Source organism: Meleagris gallopavo, chromosome 12, assembly GCF_905368555.1.
Source record: "Meleagris gallopavo chromosome 12, MGAL_WU_HG_1.1, whole genome shotgun sequence".
NCBI classification, from domain to species: domain Eukaryota; kingdom Metazoa; phylum Chordata; class Aves; order Galliformes; family Phasianidae; genus Meleagris; species Meleagris gallopavo.
In genome coordinates, this window is record NC_139415.1 from 14,851,803 (window position 1) to 14,871,512 (window position 19,710).

Here is a 19,710-nt window from a genome sequence, read left to right on the forward strand (position 1 = left end):
TCACAAATGCATGCTCTTCCCCTACCAATAGCTCAGCTATTGTTATCCTGCAAAATCCTTTGATTTAGCACCAAAACTTGGCCACCCCCACTGCAATTGCTCAGAGAAATAGCAGCAAAAGCAAATGATTTTTCCCAGCCACAAAGTCTGCAGGGCGGAGAGAGCTTTTAATTTCTGTGCATGTTAATTTTTCAGTTTGGTAAGTTTCATTCTTGCTAGAACATCTGTCTGAGTCACTTACAGACAAACCAAACGTGGTGAAAATCAAGGGCTAATGAAGGGTCCTTAAACTCTCTGTATTGATAAACATTCAGTCAAATTATTTTTAAAATAATGTTTTACCTGACAAATCACATGCAGTTCTTCGGATTCACCCAGAGCCATTTACAAGATGCAAGACTCCTGAAAACAAACAAAGGAAATAAGAATTTACTTTGCTAGATGCTTGCATATACTTTGCCAGAGACCCTGGCTGATAAATAGACATAGAAGAGACCTTAACCTGGGGATCCCATGTCTGAGGTGGAGGTTGTGCAGTAGTTATGATGGCTTTAGGTTTTATATAGCTGTAGGTACTGTTCTAATGCAACTCTGGAGAATGTTTCTTAGTTTACTTTTATTCATCATAATTCAAAATACATTTCTAATCAATGAACTTCCACATAAAATAAATCAACCAATTTATCTCTAGATAATGAAGAAAAATGAAGGTGTCTTTAAATCTCTGTTTTGCTTAATTTCTTTCAGGGACGTGAATTTGTGTCACAGCTGAGTTTAACAACTAGAAGACATCAGTTACTTTGTAATGGAAGCACAGACCTACGCTTTTGAGCAAAGAGATGTGAAATGGCCAAATAAATTCAGAGGTAATTTTTTGAATGTTCCATTGTTTTTTTCTTTTTTGGCTGTCCATTTCCAGTGTCTTCCGGTAGTGGCTGTGTGTAATGAACTAATCTATTCTTTATCTCTTTCTCTCTCTCTCTCTCTCTTTTGTTTTTTAATTGACTTTGATGCCACATTTCTGATGAAGCTAAGGAAAATAGAACATATTCCATTTAATCCAGGGTGGAAAAGTTGTCCTACCCTGGAAGGGTATTACATATACATGTTCCCCCCAGAAAATATCTTTTAGCAATTAAAAATGCAAACCAGATTTTCTAGTATTCTGCAGCTTCTTATCTCCTGATGTTAAGTCTGGTTCATCACCATGAGATGAGCAACCCCCAGGCTATGTCTTATTTCTTCATTCTGATGCCATCTTCACTACTCTATCTTCGTCTGTCCTTCTCACAAATGCACCTCGGCTTTTTGTGAAAACAATCAGATTTACACTCAAAACTCCACCAGGTGACTCTTGTAGTCTTTACAGTGTTGGACAGAGTTTTCCACTTCAGTCCCAGGGCAGAGAAAAGAAATGGCATTTCTCCAAGTAGAACTCAAAACTTAGATCAAGTTTTCTTTCTTTTGCTCCAACTTCTCGAAGACAGTTTTCTCAGTGAAAACATTACAAAAAATACTAACACCTACTAACACCTGATTTGATTAAATCAAGACTTGCTTTTCCTTCTTTTTTTTTTTTTTTTTTTTTTTTTTGAGAATTGTTAATAAAATCACACTTCTAAAAAAGCCAGGACGGAATGTAAATGCTGCACTAATTTAATTACACTTTGGCGCTGGGAGACACTAATGTAAATATTCTGGTGAGTAGGCCTAAGACACTTGAAGTAATTACTTAAAGGCTTCCTTTCAAAGAATCTCCCCCTTTTTATTAAATGCCTTTTAACATTAGCACTTTCTTCCTGACAAATTAAATGAAATTTCATTACTCTCCCTGACTTAATGGCATGACGCTGCCTGCTGCAAGTGCAAGTTAACCCTCTCTGGACAGAAGACACAGCGTTGGTGTATTCTGGTTGTTTCTAGGTGTCACCACACAGCCTAAGCATCCTCCTGGCAGCCCGTCATCATCCTCATTCTTGTCTACAAGTTTTGCTTTACACTCCATATTTCAGAGTGCCCCAGCTATTGGTTCATAGCTGCCTGCAGACCGGATCAACTGCTCAGAATAGGATGGTATCCAGCTCTTCAGTTACTCCAACTTCAGGAAAGCTCAGTTTGTGGCTGGGTGCTCAGCCTATAGGATTCTTAAGAAACATATCCATAAAATTCAAATACTTTATGAAGCCTTTTTGTAGAATCAATAGAGATCTAATACCAGATTTGTACTTGTTTTGATTATTCAGCCTGGTAGCCCACGATTGCAGCATTTCACAATGCTACAAAACTTTCTAAAATATCATAGTTCAGGCACCTTTAGCACTAGTAGATTTTCATGTACTCACAAAGAGAATTGAGAGAGAAGTTATGTTACTAATCAATACTAGCGAGAGCAGATTTAATTTTTGATCAAAGTCCACTTGGCCAGTCCATTTTGTAACTTTTTTTTCCCCTTTTTCATTGATTTCTCTTTAAATTAAATAAAAGTTGGGTCAGGTATCTCCTCATTTATTTACATACCCACATAGCACACAAAAGTCCTATTAGACCAGCTTCTGGGCAAGGAAAATAGTGATGAACTGTACCATGCTGTTTACAGATTGTTGCCACAGCAATAGAAGCTTTTAAAACATCCATGAGAGCCAATGTTCATAAGCTGGCAAAGAAAGTGAAGAAGCAGCAAAACAACAGCTCTCTGTGCATGACTGAAGGAAACTGCATCTTTCCTACGTCTCCCAACATCACTGCTAGTATCCTGGCAGGTCGGGGCTCTCTTGGTTCTCTGATGGATTCACCATTGGAAGCTGTAACAGTTTTACCTCTCAGACAACTTCCAATACTGCCAGGCTACCACTGCAGTAGCTGTTATACGTATGATTTTGCCTCTATCTTTCTTTTTCTTCTCCCATTTCCCTTTAATTTTGAGATTACCAAAGGACTGTTGTAAAGTCAGCCAGCCACCAGATGTGCTTCACACTGACATTTCCTACACTATGTTTTCCTTCTAATTCTTTATCTCCTGAATTGTCGTCACACTGGGTATTGCTGTGTGAGGAGAAGTACAAAGAAAAATACGGCCCTTCCCTGTAGGATTCAGATGTTGACTCCAAATGGAGCTGATGGAGGGTAGATGGCTTCAGCTGACCATCGCTGCCACCTCCCCACCTGACATCTCTCAGGCAGGATTAATGCAAAGCCAGCAAGTTTGCACTGTTTCATCCCAGCTGAGAATCTGGCCTTACTATAAATAAGGAAAAAAGTTCGGCTGCCATACCCAAATCAATCCTGTCCTGTCCATTGAGGCTGCCAGCAGCAGAGGAAATGTATGCTAGTTTTAATAATGGCTTTAAAAAGTTATTTGATGAAAAATTACCTCTGGGTCTGCCTCTTCTGAGCGTGCTTCACCCATAGTACATGAGTTACTGGTGCCAAGTTCCATCTTGTCACAGATGTCCTTTTTCAGAACACAGAGTTTTTGGGAAAGAAAAAAGGGCCTTGCAAACTCAAGTTCACATGGAAAATTTTTTTTGGCAGAGTCCATAGGTCAACCTATAAAGAAAGAAAATATCTCTGTTTTCTTCTGCAGAGTTATCAGATTTTGAAAAGAGAGCTTTCTCCTCTTGTGAGGTCCAGGTAAAAGTTCACCCATTCCCTGGCTGCTTGCTTCTGACAAACAAAAATTAAGGACCTGAAAATAACTATTTTATCTGAAAAAATGCTAAACATCCCAAAACAAACATTCAGCTGTGCCGCTGCCAAATTCCACAAGTAAGAGAGCTGCAGGCTGAGACAGCTCATGGCTCACTGGGGAATAATGGGTAAAGTTTGGCCAGCTGCCCCTTCCAGGCCTTCAGGGACACACAATCCAATTGCAGTGTCTTAGCGGATGTGAATTTCAAGGTTACACCTGGGTGTTCAAGGGCAGGGCCAAGTGTAATCGGCACTTAGATCATAGATTAATCTTATTTGCCATCTATTAGGTTTGATTCTTGCTTCCCGCTCTCCCTCCCTAAAGCCAGGATTATTGTGATAGTTTAAGATAATGGATTCTAACGGAAGAAAGGTCACGCAGGCATTGAGATTTGGAACCTTAAGATAATATGATTAATCTAAAAGCTTCTTTCTAAAAGGGGAGGGGACACTCTCATACATTTAATTGAGGGGAGAGAGTGAGAGAGAGGGATGGAATTAGCAACATGGAAGGAGGAGTGAAGGCTCCTACTTTTTGTCAACTGCAGTTAATTAACACAGTAAGAAAGTACCTTTCATTCATTTTCAAGCTGATAAACTAGATCTGTTTTTTGTTTTTCTTTTTTTTTTATCCCTAAAAGTGATTATTATTCATTTTTTAATATTTTAATGGAAAATCATAAATTGCTAATAAACATGCATATTGATTTTCACAGCAGCATACATAACAAATGTAAACCATCTGATGCACATTCATATATATATACGTACAAATTCATACCACTGAGGAATGGAAATTGCTATATAAATGAGATATTCTACTATCAGGTGCTTGGCCTTTTTAGGTACTGTAAGAAAACCCTACAGTAGAGAAATAGATTGTAATAAGTTTATAGTAGTAGCCAAAACGTTCTGGGGACTGTAGAAAGAGACTCACTGTCCCAAAGAACCTGCAATGCTATATTGCTGTGCAGTATTACATAATAAAACCTTTCCTTAGTTATTTATACTGCCTGAGATTATCAGATAAAGGAATTTGTGAACAAAGAAATGGTCTCTTTGTTATTTATGCTGTTTATTTGCTTGAGAATTTGGATAACCAAACATAAAATAATCAAATCATATCCTTATGGTTTGCACATGTCGTTCCAATACCACAGGAATTATAAAAAACATTTTTGAGAAATGTCTGTCATATTTCTATTTCATTTTTAAATCATAAAAATATCTCTCTTAAGATTTATAAACAACCACCAAACAGCAATAAATATTTTACAGGCCCAAATCAAAATTGTTAATAACAGCCCTTTAAATATGATGAGCCTGGCCACCCACTGACTAACAATAACAAAATGCAAATAATTTTAGCTGACTCCTGGCTTTGATGTCTTTTGAGTGCCCAAGTTCAAATATCCCATTCTTCCTTTGCCGATCATGGGAATTTTTTGCCAATCAAAAAAAAAAAAAAAAAAGAAGACATAATGCTTTGTATATACGACAGTGATCCCACTATTGGACTTCATGCAATAAAGTAAAAATCATAGTTTTATGGAAATAAATCAATAGACTTGGAGATGTCATAGTATTTTCCTTTTGCAGGGAACAAGAGGGGGTTCTATATGGCTGGTTTCTGCTGGATGGATTTAGAAATTTTCAGTCATATCTTCCCTGAAGCTCTGTGGATCAGCCCCTGAATTCAAGCAGCCAAAAATGCACCCGCTTGCTATTAGACCAGGTTCATTTCCTCAGAACTCACTTCTCATGGGGTGCCTTTCTGGAGCAGAATCACACTCCAGCTCCTATCCCTGTGAGGATGTAGGGAGTTAGCATGCATCGCATGGAGCCAGCCTCTCATTTTAATCCTCTCTTTTCATGACCAGTTTTGTCCCTTTTTACAATATATCCTCTCAGATCCTACGTGAAAAGAAGGGCAGAAGAATTTCCTTTCTCCCTGACCTTGCAGTCTAACTAAGAAGTACTGGTGAGATTATTCCTAGAAACTCAAGAACCAAACCAAGTGTTACTGCTGCCGTGTCTGAAGGGTAATGTAATTAGAACTTGAGCTACGACTGCTTAATACAACCTGTAATAATAATATATGTCTATCATCATTCAGAGCTATTCTAAGACTCAGAGCAGTATTAAAAGCCATAGGAAATAATTAGTAGTGAAGAGGAATCATGAGTTGCTGGGTGCAGCATTCACACAAGAACCAGCTGCAGATGGCTTTAAAAATGACTGTCTCCAACATATGCCATCACTGCAAGATCATCTATGGATAAGTTAATATAAGGAAAGATAAAATCTCAGGAATGGATTCAGCTATATATTAAGCTATATAATTCTGCGGATCACTGAGGTTAGGACATTAAGCTGAAGGAGGAGTGAGGGAGGATGGAGCACTTAAGAGCTAAAAGTAGGTATGCACAAGTCACTTGGTTGCTGCAGTTCTTATACTCATTTCGTGAAAATGTGAGTATTTACCAGCTTATATTGCCCTGTAAAATGTTTTAGGATATCATGTAGAGCAGAAAATAGAGACAGATTCTCCAGAGAATTATAGCAGTAAGAGTGGCTGAAGCTATTGGGAGAATGTGGATCTGCAGCTGCAGAGGGTTTCTATTTCTTTTGGAGAGGTGCTGAACAGGAATAGGTGGATTGGTCGCTGCCATTAACAGACAGACACACAGACCTGTTGGAAACTCAGAGTCCTTATGACATACTTTGCAAGGAGCCATATTAATTGTGCGTAAAAAATTGAGAGCCTCTATGTTGTTCATTACAGTTCTAATTTCCCTCCACAGGAGTGTCATATTTTTGACGGTACTTTAGCTATGTTGTCATTACATCCCTCAGAGAATGTATTCAGGGGATAAATGCTGATTATAGAAAAATAAATACGTGGGCTAATGCATGTTTAAATAAAAAAATGATTGCTATATGAAAACATAAAAAGGTATAACTAAAGGTGAGGTATAATTAAACTGCATGAAATTCAGCAGTTTGGACTGAAGAGCACAATCCTATGAAACCTTGGCCAGGAAAGCCAGACATGTAAAAGCACAAGCTGAATGTCAAATCCAAAGGCAATTCCACTCGCCTCTACATATAGGTAAAGGCTCAGGCCCATCCTGTTTTGGCAGTACTTACAATTCTGTGGCTTTGAGGTATGAGGACTTCACTCATCTCCCTCAGAATCAGGCCCTGTGTTTCTAGAGGAAGGTGTTTCAGCAACTGACTCCAAGTTTCATGTTCAAACAGCTCCAAAGTTTTAAAGGAAAAATACTGAGATGTGTTTTCTTTTGCTTTCCCCACATACAGTTTTTGTGGGAGTTATGACCCAGACATCTTCTCTGGGAGGTCACTTGGTTGAAGAACCATAGAGGGATTTTTGCAGCGACATTCAGCAGAAGTCCTGCCCCAGTAGAGCAGCATCAGCAAAACCACAGACAGCATTTTCCTGTTGGTAGACAAGATAAAAATACTTCCCATGGGAGGGGTCCTCTAATACTACCCAGAAATGAATTAACACCCAATGAGTGTTAATACTGAGTACTTTGTCATTCTCACCCTCATGATATCTAATTTTTTTCCCCATAAAGGCCTAACATGCATGCAGCTTCTAAATAGATATCAAAACTTGAGAAGATTTCAAGATGGAAATTATTGAAATAAATTATAGAACTTACTATTCACTCCAGAAAAAAAAAAAAAAAAAAAAAAAAGTGAAATGCAAAATAAACCATGTTCCCTGTCTGGAATAGGCTTTTCCCCCTACTTTAAATCCATAGGGTGATCCATAGTCTGAGACACTGTGGATTGCACAGACATCTACAGGCTCTCTATGGAAGATCTCTTTGCTACCCACCAGAGACTAGAGATGTATGTAGAAGTGTTGGTTCCCATTTCTTCTCCATTCCCATAGAACAGAGTTTTTAAAAACTGCTGTCATGAGAAAACTGCCTGGATACTTTCAATCAACACAGCAGATTACGTTTTAGCAGAATATTTTTTCACTCCTCCCTCATTCAGCCGCTGGGTCTTGTGTATGTTATTCACCTTCTTGGAAGTAGTTGTCAGTTCTTTTGAGCTTCTCCAGAGAAAAAGCCTCTGCCTAATATATGATGTGCTTATTCATCCCAGACGTAGGGCATATCATTCTCAAATGACTGACAAGCGTTCTAAAATGAAGAGAGCTCCAAGTGTGCTCTAATAGTGATGGGAAGCATTTCTAGTCAAACATAAAGCAAATTAATGTGAGCCCCCACTGCACCTTTAATCTGGAAATGTCATAAAGTAATAAGCAGAGTGACCCTGGCAACGTCTAAGGTTGGATTTCAATAGATTTACATCTTAAAGGGCAACTACATATTTTTAAGTAGTCGGGGCCCAAATTCAGAGCCTCTCTTCCACCACGGCAAATCTGGAGGGACTCCACTGACTTCAGGTACGACAGATATCAGAGGATGATCTTATTTTATAAGCTTTCATGACAATAATGTTCATCCCTAAATCAGCCACCAGCTTTCCCACCAAAGAAATTTTAATCCTTTCAATCTCTTTCATTATCTTAAGAAGGGGCAGACTCTGGCTCCGCATGTCTCATTTCAAACTAGTTTCATTAGAAGTATATTTAATTAACGCACCCTTTTGATTAGCATTCAGAATGAAAAGCTGTTTTGCACAGCTCCCAAATCAGAAGATTCAATAATACACTTGAAAAGAAATAGGCCACAGGTCATATTCCAGCAAAGAAGTAGCAGTTTTCATCCAGAAATAGAGTATGAATCCAGATCTTCCCATTACTGTAGTAATGCTATATTTTCCAGGTAAGTAAATAATGAATATACATTGAAAATACTCAAAGCAATGACCTTTGAGAAAATTCTTAAACTTGTTTACCCACAAACAAACATATACATGTTGAGGGGTCTGATCATCCATCTCTTTTCTCCATCAATCTTATTTAGAACCCTCTTTCTACCTCCTTAACGCCTAATTAAGATAGAGAGCAAGAAATCCTGACTAGATTCAATATTCTTCGAGCTAATTAGGATGCCTAAAGGGGTGAACACTGATGATGAAGACCAAGAGGCAGTAAGTTTCTTCTCAGAGCTCTGCAGTACGGAGTACAGTAAAGCTGAGGTCCTCTGTTAATGTCTGCTCCCATCCTGGTGATCCTGCTGTATGTTACATTGAGCCATCCCTGACTGTAAGACATGACATCAGAAAAAATCTCTTCTGGCCATGCTTAGGTGTGTTTTCTTTTTCCTAATGGAAAGCCAGCATGATTTAATGTGAATGCACCTGTGGCTCGGGTGACCGAAGCCTAGGAACAAAACAAGGAGCCAAGCAAAATGACAGCGTTGCCTCACAGTTCCATTTCCTGCAGAAGCAGAGCTCGGCTGTAAGAGATATCCCATGTTTGGAGAACGTAAACTAAGGAAGCACTAAAAGGCTAATACAATTCAACGATTTACACTAAGATTTAATGTTGAAGACATCTATTTTGTTCTATGCTAGGGAAAAAAGATGCATTTTTTGCATTAATCCCCTCCTCTACTTGCCATTTTCCCTAAAACACAGAAAATTATCAAGATTGAAAAAGGGAAGAAAGGCATTGAGTAGCAGACATATCATTGTGTTTGTGTGCTTTCACTCAATATAGGATTACATTTCATTTTAAATCACTCCAGGTTTCGGAAAAAAGAGGAAAATAAAAGGAAGAAAAAGGAAAAGACACTGGGGTAATAGGCTTTTCCCTAGGGGTTCCAAATAAAGACGATTTTACAATATTCAAATAGGTATGTCAACCAGGTATGGTTTTGCTTCTTGAAATTCCAGTCACTAGTACCACTCCAGCAAGGAGGCTGAAAGATAAAGGTGTGCAAAAGCATCAGCAGGAGACGGTTAGAGCAGGGAAGGAAAGACGGATCCTTTGGATCACCGGTCACAGGCTGGCAACGTAGCCCCGAGGCTGTTGCGAAGCACCCAGTGTTCAGAAGCATCAGGCACAGCTCCTGTTTAAACTAGCAGGATTGGCAAGAGCCACACACCTCTGGAGGGATGGGGAAGTCAGGCTCTGAAATGTTATGGTTTCCCCCAATGTAAAACGGGGTTAATCATACATCCTTAACTCACAGGGGTGTTGTGAAGATTGATCAGTTAATGTTTGTACAGAGCTTTGGAAATGTAAAGTGCTATATAAATGCTAAGGATTATTATGTTCCACTCTTTCTCTGCAGCTGAACCCTTTGGGGAAAAGCAAGAAAAATCTATTAAAAAGTGCGACTTGCATTTTATATCTCTGATTCTTTTTCTCTACCTTGATGCTTTTAGTAACTTGGGTGAAGGCGGGGGGTGGTGGAAATCTTCAAAATGGGTTCGAGGGCTCACATTCTGATTTCTCTACCAGTCTCCCTCACCAGTAGCCAACCTCATTTTCACTCATACATATTTAAGGTGAGATCTGACATCCTTTTCAATACATACATATACCTGCAGTTAGTATCTGGGTCCAAACTAGATTTTCTAATGCACAATTTGTCCCTAATCTATCCTCTTTCATGTCAGCAAGGCCATAGATCTCATCAGTTAGATCTGCTTCGGCTTTATCTTCCCCCAGGAATTGGCCACTGGATGATTAGCCTGGCATGTAAGCTAATCCATCCCTACCCTGAGGTTAAGGAACACGTTTCACTCTGTGAGAAGAGGTGTTTTGCTCCCGCTGACTCACATCTCTGGGCCCTGAGTGTAAGTTCCGTGAGTAGAAGATACCATAAGAAGATATTCTTATACTTTCAGTTGTGGAAAGAAACAAAGTGCATGAAGGGAATTTCACCCATCGAGACCAAGGGTATTTCCAGAGTTACTGAGCCAAAACCTTCTGTCCTCTCATGCAAGATAATACAACTATATCCAAAGAAACCTTCTCCTAGAACTAAAGCTCTCATCTGCCATATAAAAGCTCTAGACCATACAAACATAGGGTGGCAATATATGTGCCTGAATTGTGCAATCACTCTGGGCACACCCTACAAGAGGGTACCCACACCAAAGATTCAGCATCTCACTCATCTTCATGCACAGAGAATCACCTCATCCTCTCCCAGCCATCCTGCCTCTTTCAACTGGACTTTTAATACACTGAAACCAGTGGAAAGATGTCCGTCGATCATCAGTGATGGTAACCCCTTCAGATGCAAAGCTGATTAAGTTGCTTGTGATCGCACAAGGATTCGATGCTAAACATGAGCAGCTGGCACTCACACGCACGCACCAGCCCAGGGCAATTCACAGCAAGTAAGCTGCATCTCCCGAAAAGAAAAGGAAGAGGAAAGCAAGACTCAGGATAAGCATTTCCAAATTAGAAAAGTATCAGGGTGGGGAATTAAACTTTCATTTGCAACAGTAATTAAAACAGAGGATTTACAAAAATAAAGAAATTTAAAGAAAGACCAAGTTGCAGTACAAATAGTCTCAATAATACACTTTGTCTCATACTGATGTCACTGCAACAAGGTTTTAATAAAGCAATGGACCTTTCTTTTAAGCTATACCTTCTCTCAACTAAAATCCTCTGCAAGTAAAAGCTTTATTATCTCCAATTTCTTGGCAGCCACTGGAGGAAAGGTCACTTAATAAAGTGCATTTATTCCTCATTGCAGAAAAACAATATGTCATCGCTGTGTTCATTATTTACCAAATTGTCGTCATTTTTTTTCTTCACCTGCTAGGCTTTTGGCTATAAAAATAAATAATATTATAAGCCAGATATTTTCAGGCAGCATCAGAATTTGTCAAACCAACTCAGTTCACAGAGAGTAAAAGAGAATGAAAATCAGAGTGATGGTGCTAAATGATTCATCTTCAGGAAAAGATATACAGTTAGAAATGCAGACGGGGAGAGGATTGACTTTAAATACACTGGGAGTCGTAAACCGTGAGTGCAAGTGCTGATAATAGCTCAAAATGCATGATAGATACAGGCTAGAAAAAAAAATTAAAAAAGGAGAAGTAAAAAGAAATAAAGTATTGCATCATTCTAGTATTTTCTAATCCTGTGATAATGAGGCACTTGTCCAGAACAAAATTCAGATCAGAATCTTCTCGTTAAGGACGAGTCTATATTTTCAATTAAGCTAACAATTCACTGAAAATAATAAAGTTTTAAATCTCCAAGTTGATTACAGATTGCAGGATCTTTGAAGACAGTACGTAAGAGAACAAACACTCAACAGGTTTCAGGATATAAGCTCTCAGGCACTTAAAATAAAAAACAACTTTCATATGTTACAGATTTGTACAGATTCAACTTTGTAGTTCTCATCACAGTGTTTTCCAACCCCAGCATCTCTGTTTCACCTGTGTATATCCCCAGTCTTGAGAAGAATTAAGGGAGGATGATGTTTAAAATATTACATATTGCAGCACTATTTTTTTTTTCTGCTAACATTTGAATTTTTATCCCCAGCATTTTTCAAGCAACTCTAGACAGAACTAATAGAATATGTGCCTACCACATCTGTGACTTTTTAATTTGTGTATGTTGCATCCTACTTGTCTCCATCTGCTTGTTGTCTTTAAGCTATGATAGTGCAGCAAGTCTTACACGAGCGGATGATGAGGGTTTGGAGTCTGTCTGCCTACATTCCCTTTCCAAATCAGTCCCCTGAAAAAGTACATGTCCCTCCGTCCTTCCCAGTGCCAAGATGTAGGCACTAAGATCTGGGGCTGGGGTAAGATTTTGTGACAACAAGGCATAATTTAAAATACACCAGAATCCCTGCGTTGCAGATGTAAGTGCAATAAAAGGGCCTTACCTGGAGGCACCGTGAATTTCTATTTTGGTTTTAAACAGTTGGGCTGGAAAAACCCTGCTCCTGCATATAACATATCTACCTCCAGGCTATGTGGTGTAGGTGGAAGTTTTGGTTGCATCTACAGTGTAAAACCAAGCCTTTAGGGGGTTAATATGCCATCTTGAATAACTCCTTTGGTTGAAGTTTATTAAATCCAGCCAGCAGACTGTCTGATTGCTAATAGGATTTCCAGTGTAATATCTCCTTGTAAACAAAATACTGCACTTATCTGCTGGACATCTACGTTGCATGCATGCGTGTGTGTGTGTGTGTGTGTGTGTGCATAGCCCTTTGGATCTCTTCTCCGCATTTATTAAACATCAAGAAATAATCCTCTCATGGTGCAGCCAAAAATAAAATGTGAAAACTCTTTAAAGCAGCCTGTAGGAGGCAAAGCAAATCCCCATAAAGAGCAGGTCCTTGGAGTAAAATGGAAGTTCTTCAGAAAGCACATAAAGACTTTTTGCCTTTTATCCATACAGGGAGCAGTGTTATCTTTCTTTCCCCTCCATCCCCCCTTTCCTCTTCTCCCTGCATCCCACAAATACGCATAGATTTGTTCTGCCATTTGATCTTGTGCCTTGTGCCCCATGCCCCTATCACATCACAGTGACCAGTGCCCCTCTGAAGTGTGCTCACTCTGTCACCATCACACATTCAGCATTATCAAGCATTTTTATTCCCAAAAGGGCAAGCATCACTTCTGACCACTACAGCATTTGCAGGGCGTCCTGTGTTAAGTTGTAGTGTGCAGGATTTCTTTAAGCTGCCATGGAAACTAGCACTAATGTTTCATTTTAACAGGGATAGAAGACAACTGGATTGCTTACTTTTTCCAATTTTCTTTCATTTCACTATGCATTTTCATGAGCCTGTTTTCTGTATTTAGATTCTCTCTGCTTCCAGTAGAACAAATTACCTGCATAAGTTGATCTGATCAAGATATGTTGTATTATCAGATAATAATCTCTAATATGTCACTGCCATCTTAAGTCTGTGTCTTTGAAATAGAAACCAGTAATGTGAAAATCCTCTGCTCCAATCTTGCTGCAAGACTTACAACATCTAAATCCACAATTACAAAACTAGAACACTCATGCGATATTATCGACATTAGCTAGTGATACAACCACACGTCACTTGCTTGTTCATAGGTAACTTCATACAATTTTTCTCTGTCTTCTCCCAAATACTCTTACAGTAAGGGTGAGTCTACAACACAAACAAGCAGCAGCAGCCATAGTCATGGCGATACCCTGGAAGGAGGTAGTCAAGGGAGTTGTTGGTGCTTTTAATCAAGATTTTTTTCTCTCCACATCTCAAGGCTCTGTGTTGACAGCAGCTGTAGTAGAGAGAACTTTATTCCCATAACTTCCAATTAAAGCATTTGAGCCTCAAGCATGAAAACTCTCAGAGTTTAGCTCAACACTCAAAGCCAGCCAGGATGGAACAAACATTCAACAAACCAAAAAGTTTTTCTGCTATGATTCAGCCTAATTTTTTATTTTTTCTCTAGCCAACTGAAATTGTCTCTCAAGAATTATTTCAGGAGTTTAAATTCACAGAGGTGAATACATAGAGATGCAAGTGCAATGAATTCCTCACATCCAAAACCAGACACTTCATAGTTTTGCTGGAAACCACATAGACAATGCTGACATCACCATTTCTTGCTCACAGGTAGCCATTTTGAGGTCTTTCTTGGACATATAAGCAAACGAACCCGAATTCTGACAGCAGAATTGAGGCATAGACTCTAAATATTTAGCACATTTCTTGGTTGCCAACTCATAATGACAGCTATTATACAGAGAGACAGCAGGAGTTCCTAATCTTAGCCTAGAAACACACAAGCACTATTATTATTAAAAAAAAAAAAAAATTAAAAGCAAATAAGACTACTAAATAATAGCAAACCTCACTTATCAAATGGCTAATATTATCTCACTCTGCAGTTTTAGCCAGCTCTCCCCAGCGATCTGCCAAATAAATACCATTCTTTGTTTCATCCAGATTGATCCTCAAATCAGTCTGCCCTCCACCCAGTTTCTATCTTCTGAGACACTAAATGTATCATTCCAGCACATTAGTGTAATTGCCTATAATAGAGATGTGCAGTTAGAGGTAATTTACATGCACATACGCCTAACAGTGCCCTCAGATACTCATTGAGCGTAAGGGATGGCAGGTAGAACCTTGTGAATGAGTTAGATGAGCACTTCCTCATTATTATTCTCAATATATTTCTTGAAAGAAAAAAAAAATAAAAGGAACAAAACGACAAAAGTGACGTCAACATCATCTCCATGCACTTCTGCAAGGTACCACATTTGCACAATCACTTTCAGTATGAGGACCAGCTTTGATGACAGAACACCATAGAAGAGCTTCAGTGGGTAGTTCCATGGGTACAGGGCCTGTAGTTCATGGAAGCCTAAAATGATCAGAGTAAAGGCAACTGAAGACTTCAATAATTGCTGAACCTGGTTGTCTGTCATGCACTTGCTCCAGCATTCCTTATTCAGAGAAACAGAAGATTCATTATATAACTGGAATGATTTTCTGCACAAAAATGCTCATAAAATCCTCCCAAATACTCTCCTCAAGGTCTCCAAGTATAACAGAACCTACAATCTGTCACAGACTGAAAACGTAGACAGGTAGAAACAGAAAATCTAGCATTTTAGGATGCAAATTTTTATATTTAGTTATTAATTCCACTGTCTCAACATCCTGTACTGCTTTTATATTTAAAACATGTAGCCTACTTCCTCTTCCCAGTTCTCCATGCATTTTTTCTTTGGCACATTGAGCTCACTCCGACACACACATGATCACATGGTATTCTGAGGCAAAGTAAAAAGTTAGTTCATGAGTTGAAATCCCTGAATCCGATTTTAAACCTGACCAGATTTTACTTTCGATTTCATATAGAGTTTTTATTCCATTGAGTCACAAGGCTGAAAATAAACCAAACCAAACAAACCAATTTAAGATAGGATTTTGAGCAGATGAGGTTTCTCTTTTATACTTCACTGAGTTTAATTTGCAATGTAAAACTTCTGTCATAGAAGATCTTCATTCAGTGATTTTTTTATGGATCTTGCCATTCAAGAAGAAAGAACCAAAAGCCTATCCTAGAGGAGGCGTAAGGCAAACTGCTTCTGCTGAGAACCCACTCTGGATTGTCAGGTGCTTTTCTAGCCAACCTTCAGGAAGTGCACGCCCAACATGATTTTAAGTCTTCTTTTGCATCACATTTTTAAACCTCATCTTCACCATCAGTTCTCTTATGTCTGGAGCCTCTCTCTCTCTCACACTATAGAATACCCCTTGAAGCGGGGAGGAAATCTTTGCAAAACATCCTTCAGACTCTACGGGAGGCTTTAGGCTCAGTGCTGATGACTTTGGTGTCAATACACATCCTAAGCTAATTTCTTCTCCCTATTCCTATAGGGAACACTCCATGGAGGAGATATTTTGGGCAAGAGAGCTATGGCAGGGTGGTAGTCCCAGATTTGTCATCACAGGGAGATACTTCTATATACAGACCTAGTGAATGCATGACGGAATAGATTATTTTTTTTTTTTTATGGCACAGATTTCATTTCATAAACTGAAATACCTGATAAGTAATCATTGACTATTAATCAGTATTACTGGTATAAATGCACTGGACGGAGGTAAGCAAATTTACACACACTTAAACAAGAAGCTTCCTCAGGGACTTCCCTCTTCTTCTTTGTTCTCCAGCGACAGGTACATTTTCTCTCTCTCTTGTAACTTCATCGTTATTGATTTTATAATAAACCACATGTTTCAGTGATCAGCAATTTTTTCAGATACAATGATAATACTTTGCTCTTATAAAATAATATTTGGCACTCTTGGCTTCTTTCAGCCAAGTATCTCAAGCACTCTGCAAGCTTCACTTACTTAATGCAGATCAATTACAGGCAGCACCTCTTTTAATAACTCTGCTTTTCCTTCAAGGGAATTGCATTTGGCAAACTTGAATCGCGGCTCAGTGTTAACATAAACACACAAATAATCCAATGCAAACACAAACGACTTCCCTCGTTTACAAAAGGCAGCATGGCACATGGTATTAACCGCTAATCCCAGCTTCTTTAGATTACTTTCCTTTTGGATTCCCCAGAAATGAAAATGTGCTCTGATTTTCCTTCCGTTATTTGTTGGGCTGGAGGAGCTGTCACTAGGAAGCCTGATTCTAGTCCCACCTCTTCTCAAGTCAGCTGTCATCGAGGCCCTGACAAACTACACGGCTGAAGCAGGATACCTCAGCCTCTTCTTTCCCATAGTTGGGGTTTCTGGATAAAGAAGAACCACCACTGTTCTGCACATTATAAAACTTTTAGCAAGAGGCTAATGAAATGCAAAGCTTTCTATAAGACCAGCACTAGCCTTCCTATCAAATCATCTGAAATATTTATTTGCCCTCTTGAATAATTGATAGGGGCATCAGCTCTCCCGGTCAATTGATTTATTAAGGGACTGTTTGGAATTAAACAGCTTAAAGATATTAGATTTAGCAGCGACCTTGCTTGTTAGCATATTCATTTACCTACGGGAGCTCCCATTAGATATTGTTAATACATGACGTTCCCAGTCACGGCCTAGATCTCCTCAAATTGCATTAACACTGGGCTGTTTAGCCACAGAATAACAGGTTTGATTGAGTGCTTGGTCTTGGTGTAATTAGATTTCCCTAGAAAAGGGGGGGACTATTTTAATGCTGTGTGCGTTAAACTAGATATGTCATCAGCATTACTGTAATTGGCAAACAGGATCTTTGGAGACCTAGCTGTGTGTGAAGGTTTGTGTTTATGACTTGTCCTGCTATTGTCATAGATGCCATATAATAGCCCTACTCACCTGCACACACACAACACTGATAGAAAATACCCGGCCTCTTTAATAAGCATCTCTTTAGAAATCGGTAGAATATTCTATACTAAATAATGGGATCAATTTATTGTTAGTTAAAATCTGCCAATTATTCCTCTGACTGAAAAGGTCACAAGTCTGGTTGATCAATGACGAAAACGTAGAGTGTGTTTGCCCATGTGCTCATTCTATGGATCTGTGAGATGTATACAGTAAGATGACTTCCCCTCCAGTGCAACTCTTTGACTTGTCAACACTGAAAACTTATTGGAGAATACCTTTACATTACTCCCACTGCAGTTTTACATTACTTCCACTAGGGCACATCTCCACTCATTTCAATTATTCCAGCATTTCAAATATTCCAGTATAACAACATAGCAGTGAAACGAGCACTTCATTTTTAATTACACGCACCTTGCTATAATTAAAAATGCATGCAGGTATCAAATGCGTGCCACCCATGTCTAACTGTAGGCTTTCTTGGGGTCAAATTATTTCTTCAGAAGCACGTGCATGAAATTGCCATTGGCTTCTGTGCCAAATCTCCATTATAAGCATACCTGCAATTCTGTGATGTGTGCTGGACATCTCGTTAGCAGGAACACTTGGAAACACCAGACAGAGTTCAGGGAAGAACAGCAAAAATCATAGTGCATGGGGAACTGTCATAAAACTGGAGAAAGAAAGGAATTTGCTGTGACTTAGAAAGGCCAAAACAGAGAAGGACGGATAGAAGATGTACTCATCTGGTCTGTAAAGTTCAGAGTTCTCAGCGTGGTCAATGGAAGCATTGTTTCCATCACCAGTTTGACTATAAAGATTTAGGATGGCTCATGAAAACACAGTTGTTCACAGTCAATTCAGGGAGCTAACAATGAGCTTGTGTTTCAGTAAGTTTGGAAACTACCGATGCAGTTACTAAGAACACAGAATTTACTTATTTATAGGAACACACACACGTACATGACAACAGCTTGTTAGGTAGAACTTGGAACTAAAGTTACAGGTCAGGAGTCCAGATATAGGACAGTACCCTCACTAAAGGAACTTTTATCACTATAGAAAAAAAGGGAAAATAATTGCCTCCTTCCCCCAGACAGCACTGGGAAAGGTTCTGAACATACCCAAACATGAGATGAATCCACCGAAAATAAACCTTCAATATTGTTATCGCATTTTCCCTAATGTTGTGATCCTTAATGAATGGATTTATTCTGCCACTTCAACAACTGAGGAATCCAGCCTTCTTTTTTTTTTTTTTTATTTTTTTAATTTTTTTTATTTCCCCTTCAATGGGACAGAAATACTGGAAATGTTGTGGGAATGTTTTTTTCCTTTTTTTTTTTTTTTTTTTTCTCCTCTCCCCTTTCTCTAAAGCCAGATTCTTTCACATGCCAAAGTACCATTCTTGGGAAAAAGATTTCCAAGAAGGGTTCTGCGCTCAGCCAAAGCAGTAAACAAAAAGAACAACAAAAGTCATTTACTTCTGAATGAGGGGATAAGAAGAGCTGGAGTTGGAGGAAAGGACTAGAGGCAATAAACTGGCAGGTGACTGGCAGAGACAGCTGCCTGAATATTTGAAACTGAGTTTTGTAAAATGTATTTATTTTATTTGCGCTCAAACATGCACTTATTAGTAACATGATCCTGCTGCTAAACGCCAGGTCAGGACAAGGGTGCTTTGCAGCCAGGGCTGCAGAGCTGAGCTCCATGCTGTTCCAACATGGGCAAACCAAGGCTGGGGAATGACAACTCTCAGTTACACAAACAAAAAACTGAAACAACTTGTATTTTCTCTGCAAGAAAGGCACCAAACTGGAATAGAATGACCCACCCACAGATTTCTATACTCAGGACCAGAGATGTCAGTATGCGCTTTTACATTTGCAGGACCTGTGATGCTGCATTTCCCAGCTCCCGATGACCCTGGAGCTGAAGCAAAATGTAACAAGTAATATATTTTATTTATTTATTTTTCGATCTTTGAGAAATATTTTGAGTATTACATTTGGGACTTTTTAAGTAGTACTTTAAAAAAAAAAAAAAAAAAAAAAAAGTCAAATCTCCCTCACATTTCAGTGCTGGAAATCCCAGGAGGACCAGGAAGGGAATCTAATCTTAAATGCAAAGTGAAACTGGCAACCTGACTCCCCCCTCAGTGAAAGGAAAACAAAATGAAAATGCTACTGCAAGCAATAAATAACCCAGTAGATTTTTTTTTTTCTTTGTAACTAATCCAGCTGATTTTAAT

General features: G+C 38.9%; 1 long non-coding RNA gene across 4 annotated transcripts in view; it reads right to left on the bottom strand.

Annotated features, from left to right (window-relative positions):
* LOC104912865 (uncharacterized) overlaps positions 1–19,710 on the bottom strand; it is a 595,545-nt gene that overhangs the window by 235,840 nt on the left and 339,995 nt on the right. For all 4 annotated transcript variants that reach the window (XR_014885757.1, XR_014885754.1, XR_014885755.1 and 1 more), the window contains exons 6-7: positions 3,371–3,546; positions 343–402 (exon numbers count right to left, since the gene is read on the bottom strand). This is a non-coding gene — a long non-coding RNA (uncharacterized LOC104912865). The remainder of the gene's footprint in view (positions 1–342; positions 403–3,370; positions 3,547–19,710) is intronic.